Source organism: Amblyraja radiata, chromosome 6 (genome assembly GCF_010909765.2).
Source record: "Amblyraja radiata isolate CabotCenter1 chromosome 6, sAmbRad1.1.pri, whole genome shotgun sequence".
NCBI lineage: Eukaryota > Metazoa > Chordata > Chondrichthyes > Rajiformes > Rajidae > Amblyraja > Amblyraja radiata.
In genome coordinates, this window is record NC_045961.1 from 64,631,948 (window position 1) to 64,646,166 (window position 14,219).

At 42.8% G+C, this 14,219-nt stretch overlaps 1 long non-coding RNA gene across 1 annotated transcript; it reads left to right on the plus strand.

Annotated features, from left to right (window-relative positions):
- The first annotated feature begins 1,180 nt into the window (after nt 1–1,180).
- Nucleotides 1,181–13,951, plus strand: LOC116974007. The gene is made up of 3 exons (XR_004412248.1): nt 1,181–1,193; nt 4,544–4,547; nt 13,834–13,951. It is a non-coding gene; the product is annotated as an uncharacterized LOC116974007 (long non-coding RNA).
- The last annotated feature ends 268 nt before the right edge of the window (nt 13,952–14,219 follow it).

Here is a 14,219-nt window from a genome sequence, read left to right on the forward strand (position 1 = left end):
TTTAGTCTAATTTTAGTTGTGTATATGTGGGGGCTGGGGAAAACTTTAAAAAAAAATATCTTCCTTCAACGGGATGCAACTTTTTCCTTGTCTTATCTCCATCTCTGTCTGCGCTCAGGCCTAATATCGTGGAGCTGGCACCTCCAACTGGAATCTACCTTGGAGGCTCCGGTGGCAGAGCCTGCGGACTCACCATCACGGAGCTGGCTGACTTCGGAGGCTGTGGTGGCGCTGTGGCTGCGGCCCGACTTCGGAGCTTCGGAGGCTTCGGCCACGAGCCCTGTGGACGGTTACATCGGGAGCTCGCAGATCCCTGGTTGGTGACCGATTCTCGGGAGCTCCCGAAACAGCAGCTTGTCCGCTGGACTGGAGGGTGGCAGCTGCGTCCGCCCAGAATCGCGGAGTTTGAATCGGCCCGTTCACGGAGCTTAAAAATCAGCCGCGGGATTTACCATCACCCGGTGGGGACTTCAACACCGAGAGCCTCGATCGCCTCGACACAGCGGGAGAACAAGCAACGAAGAGATAAGACTTTTTGCCTTCCATCACAGTGAGGAGGTGCCTCGAGATTCACTGTGATGGATGTTTGTGTTAAATTGTGTTCATTGTGTGTTTTGTTGCTTTTTTCTGTCATGACTGCATGGAACGAAATTTCGTTCAAACTTAGGTTTGAATGACAATAAAGGAAATTCAATTCAATTCAATTCATTTCAATTCATTTAATTCAATTAATTTTAGGTGAGGTTGGAATCTTCTGCCTGCTTGTTTTGGTGATGAATCATCTTTTAGACTATCATCTTTTACATGCATCAAGTCTAGCCATATAATTTTGAACATTAGTGACAACAATAGCACGAGAGCGAGACAACTCTTTGCATGCTGGTCTCAGAGGAGGATTTACTATCATCTGATACAAATGCCCAATTCTTTTAAATCTCTTTTCCATCTGGGAATCTAGCACCATATCTTCTTTTATTAATTTTTTTAGTTTAGTTTAGAGATACAGCGCAGAAACATGCTCTTCGATCCACCGAGTCTGCACCGACCAGCGATCCCCGCACATTAACACCATCCTACACGCTAGGGACAATTTACATTTAAACAAAGTCAATTAACCTACCAACCTGTACGTCTTTGGAGTGTGGGAGAAAACCCAAGATCTCTGAGAAAACCCACAGGGTCATGGGGAGAAAGTACAAACTCCGTACAGACAGACGTAGTCGGGATCAAACCCGGGTCTCAGGTGCTGTGAGAACTGTAAGGCAGCAACTCTACCACTGCGCCACCGAAATAAAATCCTCGCTAGTATGCTGAGAAAGATATTCTGCATTCTGTATCTTTCCCTTTGATTTATCTGTTGTATTTAAATTTGGCTTGATTGTATTTATGTATAGTGTTACTGGATTTGATTGGATAGCATGCAAAAAACAAAGCTTTTCAATGTGCCTAGGTACACTAGACAACAATAAAACTAAACCTATAACTAAAACACAGCTGCCCGGAATGGCTATATTTGGAGACTCAGCATGTGTGACCAAATACAAGTACTGTTCAACATGCACATTAAACAAATGCATAGGATCTTTATACTGATCAGCATCCTAGAACTTGAACAGGTTTATGAGGATTCAAAAATGCGCAATAGATGAAAATGCTTTAAAAAGTGCTGCAATCTTCATGTGCCATCAGTGAAAGCTTATTTTGATTTGAGGCTGCAGAAATTGCTGAAAGATATAAACGGGACAAGGATCCAAAAAAATGGTGAGACAAAAAATGAATAATAAATAATTTAGCATATGCATTGTTTTGTTAGTGATATTTTAAGTCTTTGTAGCTGAGTTTATTTATGAACTGACTGTACATAGATGGAGGTGTTCAGCCTGAGAAATCTGACTTTTGAACATACACGTTCATTGATATGTTGATGGAAGTGGCACCCACAATTGCTGGAGATTTTTGTTTGCATGGATGATTGGCATCAATTGAGTCTACAGTCAGAGATTTACAGTAAAATACATTACAAACCAAAGAGTGCAGGTGAGACCAACTCATTCAGTTGTGAATGATAGAATGGCCATCATGTGTTCACAATATAATCAGCTGGGAACAGTCAATTGTTTCTGTTGCCAAAATAGGTCACATTTTGAGCCTACAGGCTCAAGGCTACAATAAGAAACAAATGCAATTTTGGTAGCAATTTGAAACAACAACTAAAAAAGGATTTCATTTTTGTAAGTTGATTCAACCAATGAGGAACCATGATTGTGCAATAACTATGATGGAAACAGTAATGGTTGCAAAGAGACTGACTTTCAATCAAAAATGCTGCAGACAGTTAGTCGGGGTACTTACAAGTTCCATCATGCACCATTGACAGAAACCTCTATCAAACTGCTCTGACAACGTTTTACAGGCCCAATGGCACATGGTGTACACAATACAACACGTTGGGCAGAGCTACCTAACATAGCAAATTATGAAAACAGGCCACTGCAATGAGAAGGGATCTGAGAAAGGTCATGCAAAATTATTAAGTATAATTTAGATAATTTGACGCTCAAGTATACATCTCATGCCTTTCTTGAAAATGTCATTTCTGACAATGGTTCACATGTTCAGTCTATTATGTTCCAAACTTTTATGAAATTAAATCGTATTAAGTATGTTCTTGTACCTTCATATTATCTGGAATTAAATGGAGCAGCGGAGAGGTCAGTCAGAATATGTAAAGAAGCTGTAAGGGAAAAAAATGTACAGTTTAACATCATCCCTTCCAAACTTGTTACCAAGCTAATGGAACTGGGTGTCTGTGCATCCCTCTGCAACTGGGTCCAAATTGGCAGCACACCTCCTACTCGATAATTATCAACACAGGAGCATTTCAAGGCTGTGTGCTCAGCCACCTCTTCTGCTCACACTATACCCATTACTGTGTAGCTGGACACATTTGCAACTCCATCTTCAAATTTGCCATCAACACCATCTTTGTTTGATGAATTACGGATGATAATGTGTCAGACTTTAGGTGAGAAATTGATTAACTGACTGAATAGTGCTAGAACAACAAATTTGCTCTCGACATCAGGAAAACCAACAAACAAAGTGTTGACTTTGGAGGATGAAGATTAAAGAACAACAAATCTGTCTTCATCTGTCTTCATCAATGAGAGTTGGATAGAGTCAAAAATGTCAAATTCCTTGGTGTGGCTCTGACCTGCCCAGGGCTCAGCTGATTAATGCAATCATAAAGAAAGCTCATCAACGCATCTACTTCCTTAGAAAATTGAAAAAAAATTGGTATGTCAATGAATATTATCTTGAATTTCTGTAGGTGTACAGTTGAGAGAATAATGTCTGGTTGCATCACGGCTTAGTTCGGCAACGCAAAAGGCCATGAATGAGGAAGATTGCGTAAAGTGGTGAATACTACCCAATTCCTCATGGGTGCTGGCCTGCCCACCATTGAAGGGATCTGCAGGAGTCACTGCCTCAAAAAAACAGCCAGGATTATCAGAGATCCATATCACCCTGGCCACATTCTCAATTCACTCCTGCCATTGGAAAGAAAGTGGAGGAGCCTGAAAACTAATGTCCAGGTTCAGGAGCAGTTTCCCAACAATCATCAGGCTATTAAACATGACAACCTTCAAATAATGAATGAATGAATAAGTTTATTGGCCAAGTATTCAAATACAAGGAATTTGCCTTGCTGCTCTGCCCGCAAGTAACAACGATACACAGTGACAGTTAGGAATGACACATAAAACATTAAACATTAATAATAAAACATTATTGATTAAACATGTGGATTAAATAAAATACCAGAGCGAAAGGAGGCTACAGATTATTGGTTATTGGGGAGAGCTACTACTCGTGGAAAAAAGCTATTTTTATGTCTGGCTGTGGCAGCTTTGACAGTCCGGAGTCGCCTTCCAGAGGGAAGTGATTCAAAGAGTTTGTGGCCACAGTGAGAGGGGTCAGAGATGATCTTACCCGCTCGCTTCCTGGCCCTTGCAGTGTGTACTTCATCAATGGAGGGGAGGTTGCAGCTAATAACCTTCTCAGCTGATCGGACGATTTGCTGAAGCCTCCGAATGTCGTGCTTGGTGGCTGAGCCAAACCTGACCATGATGGAGAAGGTGAGGACAGACTCTACGATGGCCGTATTGAATTGGACCATCATTGCCTGTGGCAGATTGTGCTTCCTCAGCTGCCGAAGGAAATACATCCTCTGTTGTGCCTTTTTGACTGTGGAGTCGATGGTGGCCCCCCATTTAAGGTCCTTACTGATGATGGTTCCCAGGAACTTAAAATACTCCATAGATGTTGACTGTGGTGTTGTTGATGGTGAGTGGGGTGAGGGGAGGGGGAGCTCTCCTAAAGTCTACTATCAATTCCACTGTCTTAAGAGCATTGAGCTCGAGGTTGTTGCGATGGCACAAGGCCGCCAGCTGTGTCACTTCCTGTCTGTAGGCAGATTCTTCCCCATCCTGGATCAGTCCAATCAGGGTTGTGTCATCCGCAAACTTGAGAAGCTTGACAGAGGAGTCAGTGGAGGTGCAGTGAGAGGGGAGAGTACGCAGCCTTGCGGTGCTCCTATGTTGAGGGTTTGTGGGTCCAAGATGTGATTTCCCAGCCGCACATGCTGCTTCTTGTCTGTCAGGAAGCTGGTGATCCACCTACAGAGGGGTTTAGGCACAGTCAACTCGGAAAGTTTAGAGTGTAGTAGCTCTGGCACAATGGTGTTGAATGCAGAGCTAAAATCAACAAACAAAATCCTTGCATACGTCTCCTGGCAGTATAGGTGCTGGAGGATGAATTGCAGGCCCAGGTTGACTGCATCATCCACAGATCTATTGGCCCGATATGCAAAATGCAGAGGGTCCAGCAGGCGGTTCGTGATATTTTTCTGCTTGTCCAGCACAAGCCTGTCAAGGGTCTTCATGACTACAGAGGTCAGTGCGTCAGGCCTGCAGTCATTAAGACCACTAATCCTTGCCTTTTTGGGTACAGGGATAATAGTCGAGACTTTGAAGCAGGCAGGGAAAGTACAGGTTTGCAGGGACTGGTTGAAAATGTCTATGAGGACGGTGCCAGTTGTTCTGCACAGAGCTTGAGAGTAGAGGGGGAAACATTGTCCAGTCCTGGAGATTTCCGGCTTTTCTGTCTTCTGAACAGCCTCTCCACCTCCTCTATTTTTATTGTTGATGATGGAGAACTAATGTTATGCAGCACGGAAGGGATGGGTAATTAGGTGTGAAGTGGTGATTGGAGAGGGGTGGGTGGGAAAGGGTCCAGTCTTTTCAGACTGAAGTCTTGCTTTAAGTATGTGTGAAGTGGTGAATGGGGAGGAGTGGGTGTAGAAGGGTCCAGTCTTTGCAGACTTGGGTCTGGCTATGTTGGTTGGGGAGGGGGCAAGGGGGTACGAGGGTTATGTTTCTGCTTGTCAAACCTGCAGTAGAACTCATTCTGGTCCTTGGTCAGCTGACGATTGTCCAAAGAGCAGGTGGCTTTCCTCCACAGACGCACAACTCTCTGTGTGAAAAAGTGTTTCCTCATCTCCGTTCTAAATGGCTTACCCCTTATTCTTAAACTGTGGCCCCTAGTTCTGGACTCCCCCAACATCGGGAACATGTTTCCTGCCTCTAGCGTGTCCAAACCCTTAATAATCTTATATGTTTCAATAAAATACCCTCTCATCCTTCTAAATTCCAGAGTATACATTCCCAGCCGCCCCATTCTCTCAGCACATGACAGTCCCGCCATCCTAGGAATTAACGATATTAATGATCTGGATGAGGGAATTGAAGGCAATATCTCCAAGTTTGCGGATGACACTAAGCTGGGGGGCAGTGTTAGCTGTGAGGAGGATGCTAGGAGACTGCAAGGTGACTTGGATAGGCTGGGTGAGTGGGCAAATGTTTGGCAGATGCAGTATAATGTGGATAAATGTGAGGTTATCCATTTTGGTGGCAAAAACAGGAAAGCAGACTATTATCTAAATGGTGGCCGACTAGGAAAAGGGGAGATGCAGCGAGACCTGGGTGTCATGGTACACCAGTCATTGAAAGTGGGCATGCAGGTGCAGCAGGCAGTGAAGAAAGCGAATGGTATGTTAGCTTTCATAGCAAAAGGAATTGAGTATAGGAGCAGAGAGGTTCTACTGCAGTTGTACAGGGTCTTGGTGGGACCACACCTGGAGTATTGCGTACAGTTTTGGTCTCCAAATCTGAGGAAGGATATTATTGCCATAGAGGGAGTGCAGAGAAGGTTCACCAGACTGATTCCTGGGATGTCAGGACTGTCTTATGAAGAAAGACTGGATAGACTTGGTTTATGCTCTCTAGAATTTAGGAGATTGAGAGGGGATCTTATAGAAACTTACAAAATTCTTAAGGGGTTGGACAGGCTAGATGCAGGAAGATTGCTCCCGATGTTGGTAAAGTCCAGGACAAGGGGTCACAGCTTAAGGATAAGGGGGAAATCCTTTAAAACCGAGATGAGAAGAACTTTTTTCACACAGAGAGTGGTGAATCTCTGGAACTCCCTGCCACAGAGGGTAGTCGAAGCCAGTTCATTGGCTATATTTTAGAGGGAGTTCGATGTGGCCCTTGTGGCTAAGGGGATCAGAGGGTATGGAGAGAAGGCAGGTACGGGATACTGAGTTGGATGATGAGCCATGATCATATTGAATGGCGGTGCGGGCTCGAAGGGCCGAATGGCCTACTCCTGCACCTAATTTCTATGTTTCTATGTTTCTATGTAACCTTGTGAACCTACATTGCACTCCCTCAATAGCAAGAATGTCCTTCCTTAAATTTGGAGGCCAAAACTGCACACAATACTCCAGGTGTGGTCTCACTAGGCCCCTATACAACTGCAGAAGGACCTCTTTGCTCCTATACTCCTCTTGTTATGAAGGCCAACATGCCATTCGCTTTCTTCACTGCCTGCTGTACCTGCATGCTTACTTTCATTGACTGATGAACAAGGACCCACAGATCCCGTTGTACTTCCCCTTTTCCCAACTTGACAACATTTAGATAATAATCTTCCTTCCTGTTTTTGCTACCAAAGTGGATAACCTCACATTTATCCACATTAAACTGCATCTGCCATGTATCTGCCTACTACCCAACCTGTCCAAGTCACCCTGCATTCTATCCATGCAACCCATTGAGTTACTGCAGCATTTTGTGTCTACTATGTTAACGTGTTTTTTGTACTGCTGTGAGTAAGAATTTCATTGTTCTGTTTCGGGACACATGACAAAGAAACATTCTTGACTCTTGGATTATTCAAAACTCGGCTTGAAGCATCATTTGATCAAATTCTGCCGAAAGTATACAAAATACAATCTGTCATGGGGTACACATCTGTAGAAGTTATAATGGAATAAATATTGAATGTATGCTTGAGCCTTGTTTGGTCAAATTTGGCTTCCAAAATTGAACAATCGCTTTTAAGTCAAACATATCTCCATTAAATAATTTCAAACACGATGAGTGCTTTTGTGTTCTCATCCAACCAAGCAAATCAAACTCATGAAATTGGGAGGTAGGAACCATTTCAGAGGTGGGTGGAACAATCATAATTGGAGTTCATATACATCAAATAATCACTTTTAAAGATGAATCAAGTCATATAGTAGAGACGCAACATATGAAGAGTTTTTGTGCTGTGTTGTAAAAAGAAAATTGTGGATCTTTGAATATGCATGCTCTATGCCTCACATGAACACATTTTGTCATGTTATTCATCAACAGTGCAGACAATTTAGATATTAAAATAATTTTAAATTTGGCAAGACATATGTCTAAATATGTTGCCAAAAGAATGTCATTAGTTATTTTACAATGAAATATCTTCAGATTCTAAAACCTATGAGAGCAAACTGATGTGTAGACATCCAATTTTTCGGGAGCTGCCAGTGAGTCTCATAAAAAACTGTATTTTATGTTATTGAGTAGCAGTGAGACATCACACTAAACAGCTGGAGAATCAACTTTCTGTACTGCTTCACAGGTTTGATTGCTGTTTAGACATCAATACCTCGGGGATTATCATGCTCAAGGGGTCCATTTTCATTATGAACACTCCCAGCGAATGGCTCTGAGCACAACAATGTATGTTAGGAATTCAGGTGCATGTATTTAATCTTAGCAAAGGTGGAAGTAGAATCCTTATCTAAATTCCAGTTATACACAACTGACATGTGCAACAATAAACTCGAAATATTAAAGGTAAATTGTTTATTGGGTATATTTCTAAACAACAATGGTAAGGATCACCCGAGCATTGCAATGTTAGAAAGCTCAAGGTGATAGATTTATTGATAAGGTTCAAGCTTTTACTCCCCTTTTTCCCCTCTTGTCATATAGATGAGGTTGAACATAATTTTAAGAACTAAGTGGAATGACTTCTGATACGTTGTTGTACTAGTTAATACTGTTAGTTGTGAGCTTATGTCCTTGAATAAGGAATATTTTATCAGCAGACTTATTTCTTATTTGCATTGTCAAGTAGTGACATTGAAGTGTCGATAGACGCAGCACTTCTGCAAATTGCATGTCTTGGGAATGAAACAATCTTGAATTTTAAATCCCCACATTTTTATAGAAATTAGCATTATCCAACGGACAATAGCAGGAATCTGAGGGGTAACATTTTCACAGAAAGGGTAGTGAGTGTATGGAACATGCTGTCAGAGGAGGTAGTTGAGGCAGGGACTATCCCAACAGCTAGACAGGTACGTGGATAGGACACGTTTGGAGGAATATGGACCAAACGCGGGCAGGTGGGACTAGTGTAGCCGGGACATGTTGGCTGGTGTGGGAAAGTTGGGCAGAAGGGCCTGTCTCCACACTGTATCACTCTATGACTCTATGACAATTAACATTGATCACGAAAAGTTAGTTTCTAGAAAGCATAATTGATTGATAGTGTGTTTCTTTTAATGCAGTAAAATGCCATATAATTTTGTGCAAATTAAATTATTATCTATTTTATTTGAACATAAAATAATTCACAAAATAATCACAATGCAAGATGGTACAGCATAAATCAATTCACACTGCATATGATAACAACCAAAAGGGTTAGTGGTTCTTATTGTTTTTCACCAAATTCTTTAGCAATGTGCACTTAACTTGAACTATCATAAAGAATGCACACATCCAGTGTATTTAACATCATGTAGGAAACAACAATAATTTATAATATGGAGCCTCGGCAGGGAATCTCATGGCTGAGAGCACACATTTAAGGAATTAGACATTCAGCCTCTGAGTATATGCAAGTGTGGCACATGGGAACTCGTTACACCTTTTCAATAGGGAAACAAAGAAATGAACTACATTAGATTGAGGAGCTTAATGTCATTAGAATGTTATTAGAAACTTCATTTGGAAGTTACACAAATTCTTCAGAAAGTTAACCAATCCAATGGTAACTATCTTAAGGAAGAGTAGAAGCTGAAGAACTGGTGATATTCAGACATTATAACTACAGTTTTCGTAACAAAAGAAATGACAGTATCAGTCAGCCTTTGCCTAGAGAAAGTTATATAAGGCTCCCCATGGCAGATTGTATGAAAACAATCAATTCCCTGTGTTTTAAGCAGATGCAGGAGAAAGGCAAAGCTACAACTTTAGGAGTTTGAAATTGAATGCAGCTGGTTCGGTGAAAGATAACAAGTTCCCAAGAAAAAGCAAGTTGTTGTCAAATTTAATGCAGACTGCCCAATAAATTGAAAATAAGACACGATAAGATGCTGGGAATCTGTATTATAACCAGAGAGTGAAGGAAAACATTCTGCAGCTTGCGTGGAGCATGAAAGAGAGTCAATACCTTCTACCTGAACTGGCAGATCTGCTGGGAAATTGTCTTAGATCGTGCAAAGGATACCTGGACGTTCATTAATTATTTCTTTTAAAAGCAGTTACTGTGATATAATTTTCCTTCTGACCTTCCCTTTCAAGTGTGATGAGAAAAAGCTGAATGCAATTGGAATTCCATAATTTCAAAGAACAGCATGCTATTGTAGAAGAAGAGAACATAAAACACCAAAGAGGGGCAAAGACTTAGAGCCCCCAGACAATGTCAGACAATGATACCCTGTGACTATCATCCAAGTCACAAATTTGAGAGCCCAGGGATTTGACCAGCATCATTGCACATAAACAAGGGATAACATCAGCTCTGAAGATGATTTTTACTACCTCTCCCATGAATTGTTTCAGGAAGCCCATGTAATTTGACATTAAGCAAAAAAAATATCAAGGTCAATTAATTACAAGCAAAATATTATAACCAATCTCTCTGGTTGCAACAGGTCAACCCAAAGGTTGTTGGCAGGTTGGAAATGGTTTTACATGTGGCTTCATGCAAATGTGTTTTAGCAATCATATTGCCATTAGATCAAACGGTTTTCTTTAGACCCAGCAAGTACAACAAAATATCCTTTGAACTGAAAAATAGAAATTAAAATATATTGTCAACATGTAGCTTATAGTGTAAGAAGAGTTTCTGCTTCATTTAATCAGTAAACCTATTTAATTTAAAGTGATCTCTTGGTTTATATTCACTAGTCTGTGAAGAATAAGATGATATGGCTTGTTTGAGTCCTTGGGCTCAAGAAAATTGATTAAATTGCACAATGAGATGTCAGCTGATGGTCAGACCACTTACAGTCGAACCCTCATCAGTGGTTACAACGGCTGTCATGTGACATCATGGGTTAAGGGGTGTGTCCTGCTGCATTAGCAGATCTCACCTTGAGATAGATCATGAGTCGACAGGTAGCTGAGCTCGAGTCAACACTCTCGCTCAGCAGCAGCAGCCACGACTCAGTATGTTAGAGGACCAAACTTGCATGTACACCAACTATGTAATGTCTGAATAAAGCAACTGTTTGTTCACCACGTTTGGTACCTCTACTTTGGTGACCTGATGTCTGCAGCCGACAGCCCAGCTCTATGGTAATTACAGCTATGGATGCGGCTGTCAACTCTGTGAGGCACCCGGACGCCGCCTTGGGCACGCCCATTACCCTGCCGGCCGCTGCTCAAGGCCTAGCATCCTGATGTAGAGAGGGCCTACCTGGGGCGGCTGCCTGAAGACATCCTTCTGCTCCTCATCGGCGCGGATTTTGAAAATCCCCAGCTGCTGGCTGCCCGTCCGGTCGGTGTGTGGTCGGCCCAGCAGCATGGTGGAGCCTCGGCCAGTCGTGAGTCGGCGGTCCTGCGACGGATTCCTCGGCAGCTTCCAATCACTGCCGAGGGCGCAGCAGTGCAGCCGTTCTCCGACGGCGACCGTGGGTGGAGTTCTTACTTGCAGTGGTGGGGCGAGGCCCGTTAATGCCGGCCGCCCTGCACGCATCCAGGAATTGCCTCGTTTGGCCGCCAGTAAAGGCCGCCTCGGTCGGCAGCCAAAATGGCCGCCACGGCCTACTACCACATTGCCGCCGCAGCGACTGCAAAAATGTCCTCCGCCACCGCAGCCGGCTGGCAGCGATGCTCGACCGGCTCTGACCGCGGTCAACTGCGCCACCTTTCGGCCGGATGCCGTCTCTACAGCCTGACCGCCGGCAACAGCGCCACTTCTGGTCAGATGATGTCATTGCAACCTCTACTTCCAGCACAGCACATGGGTGGAGGCGTCGGAGCCGCTGTCCCTGCCTGCCCACACCCAGGACTAGTAGGCCTGCTCCAACTGCCGCCGCAGGCTGCGGTACGGCACCAGGTCGAGGTAACTGCTGTCGTATGTGTTCCCGTAAACCTCCTCATGTACTCCCTCTGCATCTTTCTCCAGCATTTTTGTCTACAGCCAAGTATTTGTGTTAGGAAGGTGTGGGGGGGGGGGGGGGGGGGGAGGTCAAAGAAGAATTCAGTCTAGCATATGAGCAGAGTGCAGGTTCAGCATTCAGTGCTTGGGATAGAGTTTGGAGACCAGCATTTATGGTGGACATTTGAGATTAGGGTAATTAGAGTTTTCTGGCAGAGTTTGAGAAAGCTGTCATATTCGTGCAATCAAGCACGTTTTGTGAGCAAGGTGAATAGGCATGTTAGGAGTGAGTGGACATTAGGAATGAAGCATGGCTCACTGATTGTGAAATATCCTATTTCTCAGTCTGGATACTGCTGAGGAAATGGCTTAATTACATACCGTTGCACATTACATTGCATTGCTTTCCTTCTTCATAGATAATGTGTGTAAACATTTATCCCACATATACAGTTATGACAGATAATCTTTTGACAAGTTTTCTAAGTTAGTTTGATCAATAACGTACTTGCCTCTAACCATGTATTCATTCCTGGTGGTGAAGAACTTGTAACCTCTTGACATTGCTATTCTGTTGTTCTTGAATGGTAGTCAATTCTGCATCGACATCAGGAAAGGGCTCATCATCCTATAATACTTTAGTGTCTTCAATTATGTCTCATGCACTTGCTCACTGGTCTGGTGATTCTCCTCTTTCACTCAGTTAAAGTCACTCTTGTTTTTGCCTTGTAATGTTTGCTCCTGTTTCTATTGCTGCCTCTCTATCTCCCCTTTCTAGTTAGACTGTTCCAAGTACAATCAACAACAATAGCTCTGCTGGACTAACGCCAATAGTAAATTGAGGTGTCATCTTGCACTTAAACTGAAGGCTAGCTGATGGATCATTCATCATGAAATCAGAGTAACTTTGGAACACTAGCTTCTTCAAGGAGATTTTAACACATGCTGGAAGAACATATCTACCTGCACCTTCATTAATGGCTCTGAGTATCTAAACAGTAAATGACGTAAATAGCTTTAAGGTGAGAGGGGCAATGGAGATGCATGGGGAAACTTACACAGATAGTGATGGGTGCCTGAAAAGCATTGCTGGGGTGGTAGTGGTGGATTCAGATATGATAGAGTCATTTAAGAGGATTTTAGATGGACACATGAATGTATAGGGAATGGAGGGATATGAATCTCATGCAGGAGATTGGTTTAATGCCACAATGTTCAGAATAGACACTGTGAACCTAAATACCAGTTCCTGTGCTGTATTATTAAATAACTTCATAAGTCATAGGAGCAGAATTATGCCATTTGGACATTGAGTCTACTACGCCATTCATTCACAGTTGATCTGGCTTTCCTTCTCAACCCCATTCTCCAGCCTTTTTTTTCCATAACCTTTGACACCCTTTGTAGGTTTGTAGGTTGTTTGGCTTCTGTAATATTGTAAATTGTCTCAAGTATGTATAGGATAGTGTAAGTGTGCGCAAATTGCTGGTCATTGTGGACTCGGTGGGCCTGCTCTATCTCTAAACTAAAAAAAAACCCTTGCCAATCTAGGATCTGTCAATCTCTGCTTTAAAAATTCCCAATGACATGGCCTCCACAGCCATGAATTTCAAAGATTTGCCATCCTCTGACTAAAGAATTTCTTCATGTCCTTTTTAATGATACATCTTTTTATTCTGATGCTATGCTCTCTGGCCCTAGACTCTCCACTAGTGGAAACTGGTTATGTTATTCTATGTACCCCAGTTTGCTGTAAAAGACCCAAAGGCTCTGTAAAAGGCAGTATGCCCCTTTGGATTTTGACTATCCACAAGACTGTGAAGTTCACAATACAGTAATAAATAGGGTTCCAAATGTCGAGGTTCTGTACACAAAGCCTATGAAAATATTAATAATTGGAGGTAGTTTTATTAAAAATCATGGAAAAACAATTCAGAAATGCAGCTAAATAAACAGCTACCGCAATTGAAACCTGTTTTAAAGGGTCGTTGGTTAATTATGACATTTTATATCAATACAATGAGCTCAAGGGAATACAGATGCTTGGAGGAAAGAAGGTATATGTTATTTAGCTTCCATCACAGTGGGGAATGTGAGGTTGCCGGAAAAACAAGATGGACATGCTGTCTGCATTGGTGAGGACTCGGAGGGAGTGCCGTGAGTGCAGTGATCTCGGTGTTTGTGGGAACATCGCTCCATGAGGACATCCCGGTGTCCAGTGCAAGTGTGGACAACTTTCTGACTGTTCGGGCGGACAGGGACTGCAGAGAGAGTGACAGCGGTCGGTACAACTCTGGTCACATCACGGTGAAGGAGCATGTTTGTGGCCCAGACATTGAACTGATGGCTGTGGGTTTCCACTTATGCTCTGTGCCCTGGGGATTCTCACACACACTGTGGTGGCTGTTTAAGTCTATGTTTAATCTTAATGTAGT